Genomic DNA, 21,504 nt, shown 5'->3' with positions numbered 1-21,504 from the left:
CCTTTAAATCTCACTGCTTTAGTTGGCAAAGAAAGAGTTTGTCAAAATCTGTATCAGTATACCAGTAGACTGTTAATCAAGATGGACAGAGCAACAGCTGCCTGGGAGAGAAGACAAAATATTGAGCGCTCCCCCTGCTGACTGGCTGCAGTAGAGGTAAACTGAATGTCCTCCATGTTAACAAATGGGATATGAACTATAACGTCAAACTATATTACAAATAAATTTGGTAAAACCTAGAGTCCATCATGGTAGCTCTTATTAATGTTCATTTTTAAAGGTGTAGTGTGTAATATTTAGCATTTAGCTTAACAAATTTGGTAAAAATAAAACAAAATTTATATTTAGGCCAACCTTATTAAGTGTTTTATCACTGTATCATGAATTGATTGAATTGTTTATGTTCTTAATTTAGAAAAATCATTTTATTCATACATAGGGAGTGTCCCTCCATGGACCTCGCCATCTTGGATTTTTGCATTTTACATGTTTCTACACTAGCATATAAGGGAATTAATTACAGATGTGGGTTTTTTGAGTCCCACTGCTTGCCATATATACCACCAGAGAAGAGAGCATTGCAATCTAGAACCTGACTTTTTGCTATTGCAGTTATTCCCATTTTTACAAACCACACCTTTAAATGATATAATGCTATAAAGACGTAACATCATGAATGAATGAAACAGCTCTGGTGCCACTTTACACGACATTCAAGTGGATCATGGGAAAAGTGAAAGAAAGGCAAGAGAAAATGTGACAACAGTAATGTCATTTAACTTATCATGAGTGTCTGTGCTCATATTGAATGTATATTATGTTAGCAGTGCAATATGTTCCACCTACACGGGGATATTTTGACTTGGAGAAATGTTGAAATTCAGCCAAATATTTGTTCAGGTTATTTTGTAAACTTTCGTGTCTCATTGTCTTTTTTGCATCACACAGATGTCACTAACCCACCCAGAAACACTAACACACTCTCTTTAGCTGGACACGTTAAAGCAGTGTACATTTTCTTCTCCCTGATGCAAGGTTGAACTTTTTTTTTTTTTTTTTTGGCTTTTCACAGCAGAATCTCCCTTGTGAGAGTTCTGGGTGGACAATCATGGCTATCATGTGAAAAATGTGTGACTTTGACACCAACATAAGCACTTAGGAGGACCGCAGAGAGCTGACAAACGGCCACACTTAGTGGCCACGAGAATTTTCTTCTTTTTCTTCTATCTATATATCTTATATGTCTATTATAGAGAGAAGTGTATTTATCAGTAACAGGCATAAAAATACAAATCCATTTAAGGTTTATTATTTCAGCATCTTGCTGAGGTCAGCAGGTTTTGGGACAAAATTTAAATGACTGGTTTGTGAAAATTAAATTTGTTAGCTGTACAACTTTGGAGTTTTCTTGGGTTACATCATTGACTAAGCTGCAGACTTGCTAGTGACTGTTTTTCTTAATGATGCTTTTTTAAAGTAACATTCTGCTTTGGTTTGCTTGGTCATGATGTAGTGAGATATTTGTGGAGACAAGATAATCCTTTAAAGACCTCACTGAACTCAGTCTGTGTCCTGTTGTTAGATTTATTGGTATTTCATTAATTCATTGTGAAACACTTTTATATCATGTTTCCACATTGCATGACAAACGTATTGTTTTAATGAGGAAGTAAAGGTGCAGTGTCCCGTAAATGAGCCAACTTCTATGAAGAGTACACATGTGAAGCAGAGATGAACACAGGCCACACAGTTCACATGCAAATGATTATCTGTACCTGTTAGACACAGCTGGCTCCAACACAAAGGCGGGTTCAAACTCTCAGCGTTCTTCATATTGAATGTGAATTGTAGAGACGTAACAATGACGGTCAGGACATCAGTTTAGAGAACTCCTAAAGTCTGCTCTCTAGTATGTAATAATGCTGCCCTGTTGAGCTACGTAAGTTTTAAGCAAGGTTGTTAAAATGTTTGATACTTTTTTCTACCACATTTTAAACCATACCTTCTCTGTTATTTTCATGAACAGTAATATCAAAAATCATCTTCTTAGGTCCAAATTCAAATCAGAGACTAAACCTTAAAAATATTTGTAGACTCTGATCATTTATTTACTTAGTTCATTGATTAACTGGACAGTGCACATTAATGAACATGCAGGTTAATTTCTATCCATGCTCCCCGGCAGGTTGATGGTATACACATGAATGTCAATCATGTACACAATAAAAAGTAGACATAAAATCAGACAACACTGGGGACCAAGCATAAATAGTACAATATTATACAAAGACCCAAATATAAAAATACAGAAGGTGGCTTTATGACTGTTCTTAAGACTGACCAGGAATAATTGCAGTTAAAGTGCATCCCCTGCAAAGCCCTGGACTGACTCCAGTACGTCCTAAACTCTGCTGCCAGGGTTCTCACCCTGACAGCACATGAGCCCTTCACCTTAGCAGGACCTCCTTCTCAGCCACAAATCCCAAACTCAAGCACTCATCCATTGTTTCTCTGTTAGTTTGTCTAGTTTTGTGTGTTGTGTTTTTATCCGTCTTCCTGTAAAGCTGTAGAGGGGTGAATAAAGCCAAGCTATTATCATTTAAAGACAGCCAAAACTTTAGATAATTACATCCATTTCATAAAACAGGTGTGAAAGAGAAGACTTGATTTAATGTGTTTGTATAAAAAAGGCAGTATGTAGGGGTTTATTTGCAATTTCTGATAACTAACAGACACTAAAGTTTGCATTATTTGGTTGTTTAGGACACTTATTCTCAACTGGTCTAGCCTCATGACCCAGAAGTATCCATTCATCTATTTTCTATACTGCTCATCCCAGCTCACTGGGTGAGAGGCGGGGTACACCCTGGACTGATTGCCAGTCCAGAGACAGACAACCAGGCACCTATGGCCAATTTAGAGTTATCAGTCAACCTAACAAGCATGTCTTTGGTGGTGGGAGGAAGCTGTAGAACATGCAAACTTTGCACAGAGAGGCCCTGACCGGGAAACGAACCAAGGGCCTTGTTGCTCTAAAGCAACAGCGCTAACCCCTGCACCGCCATGCAGCCCACCAATGTATGTTAAATGACAAATCAAAACCAAAATTTTCAGAAATGCTAAATATCCTGCTTTTTAATGAAAATATTGCAGTTGATTTGATTGAACAAAAAATGAGTACAAAACAGATAGGACAAAACATGTTTAAAAAGTGCATCAGTACAGAAGCCCTAGAAGGACATTTTCTTGACGTAACATGCAAATTTTTTAATTTCCAGAGATCTCAAGGAGTTTTACAGTTATCACAGTATGCTGAGAAAAAAGAGATAATAATAAAATCTGGTTATTTGATAACTTTTTCCACAGGAACAGAAATAAAATGTATGGGAGCATGTCTTCTTAAGACTATATCATAAATGTTTTGCCTCTGTATTTTTATTGTGACCTACTGACAGCTCTGAGACATGCGGTAAAGCTAAGGCCTTCATGAATATGAAGCTTTACAGTACTTTGCCTTCTAGGTGTAGTTTTAAGAGTCTGATAACAAAAATGCCAATTTTGAAACTCTTTCTGCATGAGAGCTAAAGGGAAGTTTTGGCTGAAAAAGTTTCAGCTGAAAAAGGAGAAATAAAATACTTCCCTTAAATGACTTTTCACAACCATTTTGCATTTTCCATATACTGCAGTCTTCACTGTCAAAATGTCACCCTGCACTTATCTGAACATCAGTTTGTTCATGAACTACCCGTTTTAAGTGAATGGTAAGGTGTTCTGTGTCATGTACTTTCTTTCTGTCTGAGTTTCACTTCCCGTCTCATTTGTGTTGTCACAGCTCAGTAAGCTGTGTACATGATGCTGGTTGTTAATCTCCATTTTTATGTTCACTTTAACTTTAAGGAATGCTTTTCATTATGGAAGATCTGTTTCCATGGTAAGACATAATGATTGAATGGATTTTAGTTGTGCTTTGACACAAACGCCTGACAGTTTCAGAGTTGAGCTGCATGTGTGAATGAAGTCAAATTGTCATCTGCAGTTTTCCCATTATCTCAATGATAGATATTCTGCATAAAGCTGGAGTAAGCTGAAAAATAAAGCGGCAACATTCAAGAAAATGAGTCACAAGTGAGTGGAAGGTGTGGTGATGTTCAAAGTGACTGAAGCATCACTTCAACATCGATATAGGCCTTGGCTGACAAATATCAGCCATCAGCAAATAAAGTGACATAATCATACATTGATAGCCAGTGTTTGTCTCCAGGGCTGGTGAGGAGGGGGACTGAGGCCAGAGTAAAGATAGACACGTGTTTTTTCTTCAGAGTATTTTCCCATCTTCCTTGCATAATAGGGCAAAAAAAGTGTTTACCCCATTGGATGTTTTACTCTTTCACTGATTTTATAAATCAATCAATAATTGTCAATATAATTGGCTTATTGGACCAAATAACACTACAAAAAACTCTCTTTAGTGTCAAAGTGAAAACTGATTTCTACAAAGTAATGTCAATTAAACAAAAATATGTAAAGTAAACTAAGTGACTGCATCAATATCCACCCAAATCAAGTCAGTTTTTAGTAGATGCACCTTTGGCCGCAATCGCAGCACTGATTTTGTTGTGATAGGTCTCGATCAGCCTTGCATATCTGCATACTGCAGTTTTACTTTATTCATCTTTTCAAAACCACCCAAGCTCTGTCAGGATACACAGGGACCGGGTGTAAACAGCCCATTTCAAGTCCAGCCACAAATTCTCTATTGGAGTGGGGTCTGGGTTTTGACTCAGCCACTTCAGAAGATTCCTCTTGTTGTCTTTAAACCATTTCTGTTTTGCTGTGTGCTTTGAGTCATTGTCATGCTGGAGAATAAATCTTCTCCCTATAGCCTCAGTTCTCTTGCAGACTGAATTAGATTGTCCTCCAGGATTTTCCTATATTTTGCTGCATTCATTTTTCCCTCCACCTTTCAAGCCTTCCTGGAAGGCATCCCCACAGCATGATGCTGCCACCACCGTGCTTCACAGTGGAGATGGTGTGTTTGTGTTGATGTGCAGCATCACGTCTGATGGCCAAAAAGCACCATTTTGGTCTCATCAGATGAAAGAACTTTCTTCCACTTGACCACAGAGTCTGCCACCTGCCTGAACTCCAGACCAGATTAATTCTGTTTTTTTCAACAGTGGCTTTTTCTTTGCCATGCTCCCATAAAGCTTTGACTGGTTAAGAAGAAGAACTGGTTAAGCAGCAGTTGTTGTATTCAGAGTCTCTCCCATCTCAACTGCTGAAGCTTGTAAGTCAGTCATCATAGGTGTCTTGGTGGCATCTCTCACTAGTCTCCTTCTTGCACCATCTCTCCGTTTGTGAAGACGGTCTGTTCAGATTTACATATTCCTCACTTTTTTTGATGATGGATTTTTGAACCATCCCCTGACTTGTATGTTTCAATAACCTTTTCTCTGAGTTTCTTGGAGTGTTCTTTTGTCATCATGGTGTAATGGCAGCCAGGAATACTGATTAACCAGTGACTGGACCTTCCAGACACAGACGTCTTTATACTATCACTTGAGACACATTTACTGCACCTAGGTGATTACCATTTCACAAATTGTGAGACTACTTGCCACAGTTGGCTGGACCTCTGTTGAAGTAGGCTGGCCACTTTAAAGGGGGTGAATATTTATATAGTCACTTATTTTACATTACAATTTTTAAAAATTTAAGTGACATTACCTCATAGAAATCTGTTTCACTTTGACATTTAATATATGCACAGACATCCAGAGTACTACAGGGGTTGTGCCAATCCTCCTTCCCATCTGATAGTGCCCTCAGGCAGCTTACTCACCACATCTTAGCCTTACTTCAGCCTCAATTTTTGGCCCAAGCGTGCCTAAAAGATTTGCACAGTACTTTGTGTCGTAATGAAAGTTTACTCTCTCAGTGGAGAGACCGCTAATATCAATCATGCTCCTGTGCACTACTGACAAGTTACATAACCAACAGGAGGCTCTTAATTGCTGCAGCCATTCCCCAACTTCAACATGTCCCTACTACATGTCCCCTCATGGGGTATGGCATTTTAATGTAATGACAACGGAAATCAGTTTACAATGACAATGAAAGTAGGCTAATAAAGTGTGCCTTGTTATATTGAGACAATGAATATGCGTGCAAAGTCCCAGCTGACCCTCAGCCATGACTGACCCAGGAAAAGTACATTACTTTGCATGAGTTTATCACCGTATTGAACCTGTATGTGCTCCTCTCTTTCTCTGTCTACGGCCTCTCATCATGAGAGAGCGCTGTGATGTCGCTATCAGTGGGAACCATCTTGGAACAAGGAAATGTGACTTTTTCTGTCACTTATGAGTACAGGCCTGTCTGTGTGGACTCCTTCCATATGGCTATATGCTAGAATAATGTGTCTTACTGCTGTAAAATACAATGATGTGAGGAGTTGATGACGTCTGATGTGGATCTACACTCTCCTCACTGTATCTAAATTAGAAAGCCTTGTTATGTCCCGCATTTCATTATTGATCTAAAGAGCAAAAGTCACAAGTCAAGTCTGTCTTTGTTGGATGCTGCCCCCTCCTCCCACTCCTAACTTTCCTTCAACTGTACCATGAGTGTCCAGTATCAAATGTCGGTCCCTGAACATGCTTCGTTTGACCGCAACTCTGACTGGAAACACGGCGTGTAAAACATAAATGACAAAGAGTCACAGTTCCCCACTGCATGTAAATGAGACGCAGGCTCCTCTCTGACTCAAAGGCATTATTGTCAGCAGATAGCTATCGTTTCACCAGAGTCCTCTTTGACAGTCATAGGATGGAGCTGAGATGGACCCATGTCCTGTCCTGCTAAGACATTCTACATTTCATACTGAGCATTTCACATCAAAGCCCAGCTCACACAAAAAAGACCACTATTATTAGTAAAGTTACACAATATTTGCTAATAATTTGCTGATTTTTGCCAAAATACCTAGAGTTGTTCCTTCATCATTTTCTTACTTCCAGGTACAAAATTAAGAAGTATTTGTTCCACATACCCAGAACCTGTTATCTTACCCTTAGAAACAGTAAAACCTGTGATATTTACAGTATTACTGTTTAATATACCTCACTCTTTGAGAAAACATCTTATCTATGAATCCATGAAGTCTCATCTTAACATTTTGAAAGCATTTATAAAACCACCAATCTCCATTGAATCCAAATCCCATTGTATGATAGCATGTTTTTAGCAACAGCATACAGTCTCCTGTATTTCAAAAATCTTATTGAACAATCAGACAAAATGCATTGGGTGCTTTTATTCTAAAATGCTGCTTCACCTATGGGAATTTTCTTTAAATGACAAGGAGTCACAATACTACAGTTTTCTGATTCTTCCTGCTTTTCGTCCTCTTGAAATTACATTTTTTTCTTTTGCAAGCTCAAACCGGGCACTGGGTTCTTTCACTTTCTCTGGCGGATTCTGAGGAGGAGAGGTGGTCTCTTCATAAAACAGAAAAGTCATGATGTTATGTTGACTCTCAGTTTGATGATCCATGCACCAGTCAGATGGGACTAATATTCTCAACAACTATGTTGAAGTGTCATAACATTTTAGACTATTATTTATGGTCTCTAGAGGTTAAATCTGTTGACTTTTCCCAACTTTTACATTTGTAGCAAAGACAAAGTAACTGATAGACATTAAATACTTAAGCAGTATTCAGCAAACAGACAACATCTTGCATTAAATGGATCAGAAACCTTTGAGGTCATTACACTCCTAGTCTGAATTTAAAAAGTAATATGATGCATAGTAAATATACTGTAAAGGAGGTAATATTGTCCTTAAATGCAGCACAAAAAGCGTCTTCCTCTGCCCTTTCCCTTCTCAGACATAACACATCTCACCCCTCGCTCCTCTTTCACACATTTTAAACATCACACTGCTCACACTTCGATCTTCATGTTCCTCCTGTTGTTTGGTCAGCATGTTCAGGAGGAAGCTCTTATGGCTGCTGAATCGTACTCAGATGTGTATCTGCAGTCAGCAGCTCAGCGTTCGGCACAGTCCTGACTACCGTGAACGTCTACGTCACTCATTTCCATAGTTTGTGATGCGGCCTGTGATAGCAGCTCAGGACGGTGGAGTGGGAGGCAGCTACTGTACCTGGAGACAAACACTCAGAGCTAAAGCTGTGCTACGCCAGGAGGATTTGGAGGCAGAGGATATTTTTAGATGTTTTTTTTCTACGATTCATGTTCCTATAGTATAGGACAGGAGGTGATGAATCATGTGCCATTTTCAGCTATCTTAAATGCTTATACAATAAAAATAAAAGTGTTAAAAAACACATCTGAAGAGATTGCCACCAAGTATGTAAGAATATGTAACATAAATATGGTCTGAGTGTGGAGGGACTCATCTTGACTGAAGATTTCTCTTCATCCATGTTTGCTTGTCTCTCTTGCTTCTTTAAGGACACAACTAAATTACGTATGCATGCATATTAACAAAGAAATCACAAACCAGATGATATATTTAAAGAGTGTGGTGGATGAGCAGTTTTTTAATGTGACATTTGAACACATCATTATGCTTTATTTACATTTTTCTATTTTACTGTGCTTACCAGAAGGCATCATATATAACAGTATAGCATCATGTATAACAGTATATATTATCATATAACAGTATATAGCATCATATATAACAGTGTAGCATGGTGTATAACAGTATATAGCATCGTATATAACAGTATATAGCATCATATATAACAGTATAGCATCATATATAACAGTATATAGCATCATATATAACAGTATAGCATCATATATAACAGTATATAGCATCATATATAACAGTATAGCATCATATATAACAGTATATAGCATCATATATAACAGTATAGCATCATATATAACAGTATAGCATCGTGTATAACAGTATATAGCATCATATATAACAGTATATAGCATCATATATAACAGTATAGCATCATATGTAACAGTACATAGCATCATATATAACAGTATAGCATCATATATAACAGTGTATAGCATCATATATAACAGTATAGCGTCATATATAACAGTATACAGCATCATGTATAGAAGTATATAGCATCGTATATAACAGTATATAGCATCATATATAACAGTATAGCATCATATGTAACAGTATATAGCATCAAATATAACAGTATATAGCATCATATATAACTGTATATAGCATCATATTTAACAGTGTATATAGCATCATATATAACAGTATAGCGTCATATAAACCGGTATATAGCATCATATATAGCAGTATATAGCATCATATACAACAGTATATAGCATCATATATAACAGTATAGCATCGTATATAACAGTGTATAGCATCATATATAACAGTATAGCATCGTATGTAACAGTATATAGCATCATATATAACAGTATAGCATCATATATAACAATATATCGTATCATATATAACAGTATAGCATCATATATAACAATATATCGTATCATATATAACAGTATAGCATCATATATAACAGTATATAGCATCATATATAACAGTATAGCATCATATATAACAGTGTATAGTACATATATAACAGTATAGCATCATATATAACAGTATATAGCATCATATATAACAGTATAGCATCATATATAACAGTATAGCATCGTGTATAACAGTATATAGCATCATATATAACAGTATATAGCATCATATATAACAGTATAGCATCATATATAACAGTATAGCATCATATATAAAAGTGTATAGCATCATATATAACAGTATAGCATCATATGTAACAGTATATAGCATCATATATAACAGTATAGCATCATATATAACAGTATAGCATCATACATAACAGTATATAGCATCGTATGTAACAGTAAATAGCATCATATATAACAGTATAGCATCATATATAACAATATATCGTATCATATATAACAGTATAGCATCATATATAACAGTATATAGCATCATATATAACAGTATAGCATCATATATAACAGTATATAGCATCATATATAACAGTATAGCATCATATATAACAGTGTATAGTACATATATAACAGTAAAGCATCATATATAACAGTATATAGCATCATATATAACAGTATAGCATCACATATAACAGTATAGCATCGTGTATAACAGTATATAGCATCATATATAACAGTATATAGCATCATATATAACAGTATAGCATCATATATAACAGTATAGCATCATATATAACAGTGTATAGCATCATATATAACAGTATAGCATCATATGTAACAGTATATAGCATCATATATAACAGTATAGCATCATATATAACAGTATAGCATCATATATAACAGTATATAGCATCATATATAACAGTATAGCATATATAACAGTATATAGCATCATGTATAGAAGTATATAGCATCGTATATAACAGTATATAGCATCATATATAACAGTATAGCATCATATGTAACAGTATATAGCATCATATATAACAGTATATAGCATCATATATAACAGTATATAGCAGCATATATAACAGTATAGCGTCATATAAACCGGTATATAGCATCATATATAGCAGTATATAGCATCATATATAACAGTATATAGCATCATATATAACAGTATAGCATCGTATATAACAGTGTATAGCATCATATATAACAGTATAGCATCATATGTAACAGTATATAGCATCATATATAACAGTATAGCATCATATGTAACAGTATAGCATCATATATAACAATATATCGCATCATATATAACAGTATAGCATCATATATAACAGTATATAGCATCGTATATAACAGTATAGCATCATATATAACAGTATAGCATTATATATAACAGTATATAGCATCATATATAACAGTATAGCATCATATATAACAGTATAGCATCATATATAACAGTATATAGCATCATATATAACAGTATAGCATCATATATAACATTATATAACATCATATATAACAGTATATAGCATCATATATAACAGTATAGCATCATATATAACAGTATATAGCATCATATATAACAGTATAAAGCATCATATATAACAGTATAGCATCATATATAACAGTATATAGCATCATATATAACAGTATATAGCATCGTATATAACAGTATAGCATCATATATAACAGAATATAACATCATATATAACAGTATATAGCATCATATATAACAGTACAGCATCATATATAACAGTATAGCATCATATATAACAGTATATAACATCATATATAACAGTATATAGCATCATATATAACAGTATAAAGCATCATATATAACAGTATAGCATCATATATAACAGTATATAGCATCATATATAACAGTATATAGCATCGTATATAACAGTATAGCATCATATATAACAGAATATAACATCATATATAACAGTATATAGCATCATATATAACAGTATAAAGCATCATATATAACAGTATAGCATCATATATAACAGTATATAGCATCATATATAACAGTATATAGCATCGTATATAACAGTATAGCATCATATATAACAGAATATAACATCATATATAACAGTATATAGCATCATATATAACAATATAAAGCATCATATATAACAGTATAGCATCATATATAACAGTATATAGCATCATGTATAACTGTATATAGCATCATATATAACAGTATAGCATCATATATAACAGTGTATAGCATCATATATAACAGTATATAGCATCATATATAACAGTATATAGCATCATATATAACAGTATATAGCATCATATATAACACTTTTCAGCTGATTTGAGAAAATAAAAAATAATCCTGTCCTGTAGCAGCTGAGCCCATTGATATGATTGCATGCTACTCCTACTACATTCAGGCATTTTTCCTCTATATAACGGTTACAGGCTTTTCTAACAAAATTATGTGCCCCTGGCCTGTCCACAATCTCCCCAAGTACCAGAAAATCCTCCAACCCACCACCTGTTAGAAAATGTTTGCTGAAACAAGCCGTTCTAAGATTTTCCCCTCATGATGTCATGTAGGGAGTTAGCCCCACCCTCAGGTTTGGTTGGCCCTCTCTGCTTTAAAGAAAGTTCCACCCACCTCTCCTAAACCTCAGGACCAGGAGAACAACGTCCATTAAGCCACATCCATTTCCTGAGAGTGGCGGAGTCAGGAGCAGAGTCAGACAGGTCATTAACATTTAAAGACACAGAAACGGCTCAATCTGAGCAGGGCTGAAACAGAGGGGTTTTTAAGACGTGCAAAAATCCAATACTGGAGTTTTTTTCAGCAGCGAACTTCAAAGACATGTTTTGGGGGTCTCTGAACCAATAAAAACTTGTCTTAAAGGGGTAAAATATGTGATCTTTAAAGGTATTGTTTTGGTTTAATTATAATGCTGACTTTCTTTTATCTTATGTTCTCCTTGCAAGAACCAGTGGATATTGTTAAACTTGCAATATCATTAAATATTGTTATGCCACAGAGCCTGTGAGACTAAATAAGCTAAAACAGTATTGATTTTCAGGTTTTTGTGAAATACAGAACCTGATCTTTATGGACCTGTGTTTTGATCTCCCTTCCTACTCAGAAATAGGTGTGCACATATCCGTGGCATGGCAAAAGTTCCACTCTCGTCTTCCTATAGCTATTTCAACAGGCTAGATCAATGGTTTTCAATGTTTTTTACACAATGTGCATGTAAGTTTAAGCCAAGACCTCAAGGCACACCATATTAATACCTGTGTAGTAATCTCTTTAAATGTGTTACTCTATCTGTATTTGTAGCATAGTTATAGTAATCATAAACAGTGTTGGTGTAACACATGACTGTAATCACACTACATCTGTCAGTAACGCAGCAGATACTGTTTTTAATTTAGTAATTGCATTACCTTTACTGTGAAATAATCTTATTACTGGCGTTACTGTAAGTCCTCCAACTATGTGTAAAACAGCACCAAAGAGAAAACAAATCAAGCGTCCCTTTTAATGTACGCTCATGCTGCACAAACTGATTCAGGTGACTGACATGCTAACTGGAGTCTAAGGAGGAGGTAGAAGGAAACGGTGCTGCTAAGAACATCTTTAGACGCCAGATATAAACACTACTTTGCAGCATAAAGATCTTGTGTAAGTCCTCCTTATTAACCCTTTAAAGCCAATTGTATCATATCTAATACATTCATTTCTGAGACCTCTATCCAATCAACACAATCAATAATTTCCTTTACAACCTTGTGTGTACAATCTGATAAAAGATAAAAATGCCCTCCAGTGGGTTATCATTTACCAGAAATGCCTGATGCATCAATCATGTGCAATTTTATGGCAATTTCCCTTTTTTTTTCAGATTTCAATTGCAAGTTAAATAAACATCTCAGTGCCAGAAAGTGAGCATTTTCTAGCCATTATTTGAGGTACAAGGCTTTAAAAGGTTAAGATAAGGAGTTATGTTGTTATGTAGAATTATCTGGAGGCAGCAACTATCTTTTGTTGACTTTGCTAGTAAGACTTGACTGAACAAAACACATGAAACAAGGAAGGCAGTCTACTTAAACTGCCTAATCAGGTTACAACTGAAGCTTGACTTTACTTTTCATGTAATCATATTGTATAAATTTACAGAAAAACCGTAAGGGTAAGCTGTAGGGGTTGACCAATATTCGTTTTTACACTATACTTACTATAAGCAGTTCATGCGACTGGTAACTGTTAGTTCAAACCAATATGTGACAGTGGTACTCAGGAGTCAGTGCTGATTGGCTATTACACATGTGACGTCTAGCCAATCAGATTGTGTTATGGGCAGGAAATAAGATGAGACTGTGGAGATAAAAAATAGAGCCAGAGGAGAAGGGACACTTCATATTGGAGCCAAAGTAGTACATTTGTTAATTAATCAAAATGAAACACTGAAATAGATAATTGGATGAAAATTGGCCCTGATAATCAGCCAGGCCTGTAATCTGGCTACCCCACAGTCAAGAGGTTGAAGATCTGGTTTACATTTTGACTAACAAAGATCTTAACATTCAGCACATGAGTAACTTTGGTAACATGTATTCTTTATTAAGTCTCAAGTTTAATATTTAAACCCTCAGAATGAATTGAAATCACACAATAAAAGCCAAACATGAGTGTTATTCAGGGAAAATGTAAGCGTTTAAACAATGAGTCAGAAAAAGCCTACTTCTAATAGAAAACAAACCTTGAAGTCCAGATCAGCGTGAGAGAATTACATATCGCTCTCTACAAAAGGAAGGAACAGAGCAGGTTGTCAAGTGTTGTTTTGGTAACATAACGCTCTCAGACAAGTGTTGATTTATGAGCCAATATTGTACGTCTCTTTTCTTCCTTTATTTGACCTTAATGAGCATGAGGCATGAAGTGGAGCGTAATGTTAAACTTAAAAGCCCTTCATGCTGTTCAAATGTGTTATCAGGGGTCTCCGGGTGGGTTCAGGAAGTTATGCTAGAACAGAAACAATTGAGCCACTAAAGTAATGAACTTAAAATAGAGAAGAGACTGCCAAGAATCGTATCTTTACAAATCTCACCTTGTAGGACTCGATGCGTGACTCAGGGTTAAAGTTTTGCTTATGACAAACAAACTCAAAGTTACTAAAAGTGTAAATGCTCTGTGGGGATTGAATGGTTTGCTTTTTTCATATTTCTTTGTATCTACACTTCTGCTTGTTTTTTACATGCAGATGGAGGATGCACACTTGAACGGGTTAGAAAATCCAGCTGTCACGCAGTCTGTACAAACCTATACAGAGGACTTTTATTGCTTCAACAGTAGACCTCAAACTAGCACTGAACTGCATACCAAAACACTGATGCTTTTTTTTTATACCTCTCTGTGTGATTTATCTATTATTCATTTCCTCCTTTTTATTCAAAATGGTCAAGTACAGCGAGAATTTCCCAACTTTCTGCACTTTTTGTGGGTCCAACGTGACTCTAGCTGACTTAGGGTGCACATTACAGACTGAGAGGATAAAACAGTGAGTTGAGTTTGAGTCAGAAAGGTGTGGTTATACTGAAGAGCTAACAGATTAAGTAGCTATGTACCTGCTTGTGGCTCAGAGGGTGAGCAGGTTGCCTCCTAATCAGAAGATCAGCAGCTTGATTGCTTGACACGTCCTTAGAAATAGAACAAAAACCCAAATGATTCACAACTCAATGTGATTAGATAAGATCCTGATGAGCAGCCAGCCACTTCGCATAGCAGGTTGTGAAATCAGTGTGGAATATGCATGTGGATGTGGTGAAAGTGATATTAAAAAAGCCCATTAAAAACTTTTAAAAATAAGACTAATATCCATTTAATATCCATAAAAATTATTCTTTGCAAAACTGTTCGAGCTCTATCAGGTTGCACAGGGTTTAAGCTTGAACAGCCCTTTTCAAGTCCAGCCACAAACTCTTTATCAGATTTAGGTCTGGGCTTTGACTCAACCACTCCAGAAAATTCATTTTGTTCATTTATTTTTAGATATCCTTTATTTTAACAGGGAGGACCTGCTGAGACCGAGGTCTCTTTTCCAGGGGTGCCCTTCAGTTATACAGAAACAGAACAAATGGAAGCAGTAACACAGCAATCTTAATATCAATTACATACAAACTCATACAAAGAATTTATACTTACAAAACATGCCAGTTTTGCTTGACATTTTAAAATAGTCACAGTCATTTTCCTTGAGAAATTTACACACTAGCGCTTTAAAAATGGTCAAATACATGCAAGATAAATCAAATCCAAAGAAAGGAAAAACACAAAACCAAGTACACACACTCAAATTAAAAACATTGTGCTTCTCATTGTCTTTATCATGAACTGTGATTTTGTTTTGTTGTTTATGTAGCACACAAAAATACACCTACATTGTTTTGAGTCAGATTACATGATTTTGCAGAAACTACAGTTTCCACTTTCTCCACTCAGCACGTCAACAAGGGCACCAGGACCGATCCCCCCTGTGCAACCTGGCGTAATTCAAGAAGCAGAATTTTTTCTCTCTTTGCTTTTGTTCAGAGTTATCAGATTCTGAGGAGCTAAGGTTAAATGGGCTGATCCCTGAGCAAACAGTCTTTAAGGTGATTTCTTGATTGTTTTGGGAATGAGTGTTATTATGGAGGAAGGAACTGGGCTGTTATCATGAGGCAGACTGTGTGGAATGAAAGGGAATCAGGAGAGCGGCGGGCGGCGGGCTGCCTTCAGGGTTGATGTAATGTTTATGTAGTGGTCAGAACAGCCATTTCCTCCTCCTCCTCCCCCTGCAGACAGCCCAGTCAGAGGGCACAGATAGAGTACACAGGGCAAAGAGGTCAACGGCTGAGTCCCTGCCAAGTATGTTTCAACATGAACATCGGAGCAGAGATATTTCAGACTAAGGCTGCTTTATTTGGAGTGATGATAGCCTTAAGAAGAGATGTGCTATGGTTTAAGTTCATAAATGCGTTTTTAGAAGTTTTCCATGTCCCTCCTACAACTGGAGCTGTAGCAAAATATGATTTGTTCAGTGGCTTCTTTGAGAAAAAAAGTATTGTGCCAGGCCTGATTGATGAAATAGTCATGGTGAAATGAGCAGAACACACAGTGAAATCTGACTTAAAAATATTTTTTCATTTAGGACCAAAAAAACTTGAACTTGAACCGTCTCATTACTAAAAAGGACATGTCTAAATTGCTCCATAAAATTCAGAGAAAACCGGATGGCAAGAGCTGTGATGAAAATTCAATTCCAAGAATTTGATGTGTGTGCACCAACAAGTCTTTACACCATTAGAAGTTGTGTTTGTTGGCAAAACTTTCATATTGACAGTGCAAATTTCTATGCCACAAAGTAGGATTACACGCTTTCAACACACCAGGCTAACCTTGTTTGCTTGGATCAGTTTTGCTATGACCTCACTGGCATCATCAGCAGTAATATGTTTATGAAACTATCATTATATCAGAGATAGAAAAAAACACATTCTTATAATACACATGTATCAATCAATCCATCCCAGTCTTAATTTGTATAGTGCCAATTAATAACAAATGATCACAACAAAGTCATCAGAATACCGCCAACAACCAGCGAGAGCGACTCTCAACTATAACCAAAAGCATCCATCTCTCTGGCTTTATTATGAGGACAAACTGCACTACATTCAATTGAACACAAACCCTAGTGACGTTTTGTGAGAAAATGTACCCATCACGTCAGTATTATTAAGACTAACTGAGGTTCAAAGCTGAGAGCGAGGATGTACAGAGGGGTGGAGCTGAGTCCCAGAGGATTTATGTTAAAACAATTACGTCTATTATTTGAACTTCAGTGTATCTGGGGCAGTATTTCCCAAAGGGACTTGAAGCTTGGGTTATTTCTGCTCTCTGACTCACTGCCAAGACATGATAGCTCGAGACGTTGTTTTGTTTATTTAGTCAGGAGAAAATAAGTGATACTTCAGAAAAGCGCCAAGGGAAATAAAACATGTTGGAAATCATAGTTTGGAGAAGTCACAGGCCCAGAGGTCAGTTTAACTGGAATTCTTATTTAAAAACAAAACATTGCCAGAGTTAGAAGATGCTGCTTTTATGGAGTGGTGTGTGACTTTCTCCACAAAGATGTGAAGCTTTAAGAGGCTGAGTTGATCTTATTTAACAAGCTTCTGTATTGTGTTCATCCAGTTTACGCAGCAATAGGTTAAAAAGATAAATCAGTGCGTTTGAAATGATGCAACTTTCCGTCACTGCCCTCATACCCATGCATGTCTTTTGGGTTGGATTTTAAATAAGAATCCACAGGAGATCACTGTCTCACATGGATAGGGTTGCCAACTTTCTCACAAGCAAATAAGGGACAGAAATTTTTAACCAGTGGGTGGTGCCACGAAGACAGTGCATTAGTGTTGTCTCGATACTGGAAATTTGAACTTTGAGACAATAGCTCGAAATATATTACTTGATACCATTTTCAATAATACTATGAGGAGAAAAAAAATGAAAACAAGACTAACGGACTAAAAATTGTAGATTTGTATTAAAATCTATGGAGCTGGCATGAACATATTGATAGTGAGGAAAAAGAATACTGAGACTGTTTCAACTATTCATAATTATATGTATTGATATCTCAATATTTGTAACATTTTCACACTTGTGGGCATGGTGGTGTGTGTTTAAGGTTAGGTAAATAAATTTCACACTGAGTAACCAGAAAATCACAATTTGGACCTTTACAGCAAACAAATGAATAATTAAAAAATAAACATGCATATGCAAAAGATAAAGAAATGCATAAATGCAAAAGAAGAAAAGAAGGCATGACTCACCAAGTCTATTTTTTCCAGGGATATTTTTTGCTGGTCTTGACTGATTCAAGCAGTCCTTTGTCCTTTTGCACAGCCTGTGCAAAGTCCTTGCATGACAAGTCACAGTTCACAGATATCTGAAGTTCATTTTTAATCAGCTCAGTGCTGCATCTGTTTCTGGAGTCTGACCATTTTATAGTCATCAGAGAGAAAATCCTCTTCACAAAGGCATTTGAGCCTGGCACACTGAGACAATCTTGAACATGTTGATCAGTTTGGCTTTCCCTGTGTTTTGGAAAACAGCCATCCACTTCTCACTGGTGGTTTTTGTTGTATCCTGTGTGGCTTTCTGTATTTCCTCCCGGCCAGCGCAAAACTCTTCATAGAGTTGATCTATATTGACGGTCTCTGTCATTTTCAGGGCAGCTACCACCTGCTCCAGATCAGGGAAGGAGAGCTCCTCAGAGAGTCCAATGGGTTTCAGTTTCACTATGACACTTTCCAGTGAGAAGTCAAACCACTTGTCAGTGTACACAATGACAGAGTCATAGAACTTCATGAAGTCCTGTTGCTGCTTGGACCTTCGTGCTGGCTGTTGTTAGTCCATCAGCTGCTTGGTTTGATATCCAAAAAAATCTGTCCTGTTTCCGCATCATCATCTTCATTTTGAACTTCTGGACTTCTTCATAAACATCTGTGATGCAGAGCTTTGTTTCCTCTAGCTTTTTCACGAGTTGGTCAAAAACACACCCCACGTTGTGGAAGAAACACAGATAAATCTCAGCTGCTTCATTTTTCTCTTCATCCTCAAAAATCCTCTTCAGCGCCACAGGACAGGTCTCCCCAAGAGACCTGAAGTATGCCATAAGAGCTGGCCGGCTTTGTCGGTCAACAGCTGGATGAAGAGAGAGCCATCGTGTACACACGTGACACAGAATTTCTCGCCACTCAGTGTCAACAAAGTCAAAAAATGTCCTCAATTCCTCTTGTCGTGAAGCAGAAACTGAGAAGTGGCTGTAGATCTTCAAAACAATTGTCTCAATATCCACTGACAGCTGGTCACAAGCATGCTTACAGGTGTTATGAGCTATGTGGGCCGGGCAGTTAGCTTTAGAATTCGATTGTTGGCTTCACTGAGTGATAAACGGAGTGGTGTTTTCCAAAGTTGACATTTGTATTATCTGCTGCATATGCTGTGACGTGTCTGATATCCAGCTCATACATTTCCAGACAGTTCATCAGTGCTTGGTGTATGCCATTAGCCGTTTCATCACTGTCTTCATAAAGCCCAGTAACTTACACTTGACTCCATCAGACGCAGAGAAATACCTTACACACACTGGGAACATTTTTCTATTTCCCTTGTTCGAGGCAACAGTGGCAACTGAGAAATACACAGACTCACCTTCAGGTGGGGACACATCATCCATGATGTCCCGCACAGTCTTTGGTCCAAAAACATTCATGGTAATCATCTCAGCTTTTGTTGTCCCAAGTGCATCTTCTTCACAACATTTGAATCATTAAATAACGAACCACTGAGCTTAAGGCAGTCAGTGCTGTTGTAGCTGAGTCCATATTTAACCGTATGATACACATACGAGGCTTCACTTGCCGCAATTTTGTCATTTTCTGCTGTGGAAGTCGCAAAAAATGCATCGCTATTGCCAGCACCTTTGGCTAGTATGGCCTTCTTATGCATTTCTGTAGAGGCGTGCTGAGTCAGGTCATTCTCGCCGCCATGGCCGATGGAGAATTTCCGGTGGCATGAAGTACAGAAAGCTTTTGTCGCGTCACCGCTAACTGGCTTAACCCACGTCTTTTTTGCCTCCCATTGCTTGTTGTAGCTGCAGAGTCTTTTCTTTTTAGCAGATTTATCCATCTTTGCATCCCCCAAACTGATGAAACCACGCCAGAGATTACCGCAACTTCTTTTTTTATAAGAATTAGCATAGCTACTCTGTAAGGAAGGACTAATGATTGAATGACAGCTGTCATCTGAGCTGTGATTGGCACATGATTTGCTACTATTGCTAATGTGTCAGATCTGGGATCTATAGTGTAAGAGTGACATCTAGTGGTAAGAGTGCAGTAGCAGTCAACAGGTCAACATATGGGACAGAGACCGTCCCGTATGGGACAAACCAATTTAGTCCAGTATACAGGATGTCCCGGCTAATATGGGACAGTTGGCAACCCTACACATGGACCACCACAACTCAGAAAATTTGGGTGAATTTCCTCCACTTTTCAAAGTCAACTTCTTGGTTGTGTTTTGCTGCTCTGGGTTGAACTGTTAGGTACATTGCTCTACACTGCCCCCATGATTGCAAGTGGTACTGCAACATATTGCCTGCAAGCTTTGAGAGAACGTGTACAAATATGGATGAAATGAACACAAAGTATGGACTAATAGCTCCGTCCATATCCGTATGGGTTTTAAAGTAGAGTATAAATTACCTCTTACACCTTGTTTCCACACAGGTATGTGACCGATGTCCATATATCCATAAATATACGGACGGTGCCTCCTACTGTTCAACACAAGGAAGTGCACTTTTACAGATGATAAAAGTTGATTACTACCTGTAACAATTGGGTGGAGGATCATATTGTCTGTTTTTTTTACCATGTAGCTGCTTGGAATATGCGTTTTGGGAATTACTGGGATAAAACAGGACTTATGTTGCGTATCAATAAATGAGTAAAGAAGTTGCCCACCAGGCAAAATCATACAGCCTGCAGTATTTCATATATGGACATCTGAACAACTGAACCAGCTAGGCTAAGCTAGGCTTTAAAAATGTTTGTTTATAAGTTAAATAATCAGCTCTATATCTAATCATAACTGTTAACTCAAAGGTCTAAAGCATCTGACACTACCAAAATAGATCTTAAAGCACTTCATATTAACATGATTGATCAATAAATCCCAGTAAGTTTTAAATCAAGGGGTGCAGGTGGCCTAGAGGTTTAAGGCGCGCCCCACATATGTGGACGGCATTCAGATCGGGCCTGAAGCCCTTTACCTCATGTCTCTCCTGTGCTCTTGTCCCTATTTCCGACTCTATCCACTGTCCTCCTCTATCAAATAAAGGTACAAAAAATGTCCAAAAATAAATCTTTAAAAAATACAAGTTTTACATCATAGAAGGTGTTTTTTCAACTGTGTTTTATAGCAAGCTGATAAATATGACACATT

General features: G+C 36.9%; 1 protein-coding gene across 9 annotated transcripts in view; it reads left to right on the top strand.

Annotated features, from left to right (window-relative positions):
- Positions 1–21,504, top strand: part of ptprjb.1 (protein tyrosine phosphatase receptor type Jb, tandem duplicate 1) — a 71,271-nt gene that overhangs the window by 6,503 nt on the left and 43,264 nt on the right. The gene's annotated exons all lie outside the window — the stretch shown is intronic.

The sequence above is a fragment of the Cheilinus undulatus genome, linkage group 9 (genome assembly GCF_018320785.1).
Source record: "Cheilinus undulatus linkage group 9, ASM1832078v1, whole genome shotgun sequence".
NCBI lineage: Eukaryota > Metazoa > Chordata > Actinopteri > Labriformes > Labridae > Cheilinus > Cheilinus undulatus.
The sequence above is the reverse complement of the archived record's forward strand: the minus strand, read 5'-3'. Positions and strand labels throughout refer to the sequence as shown.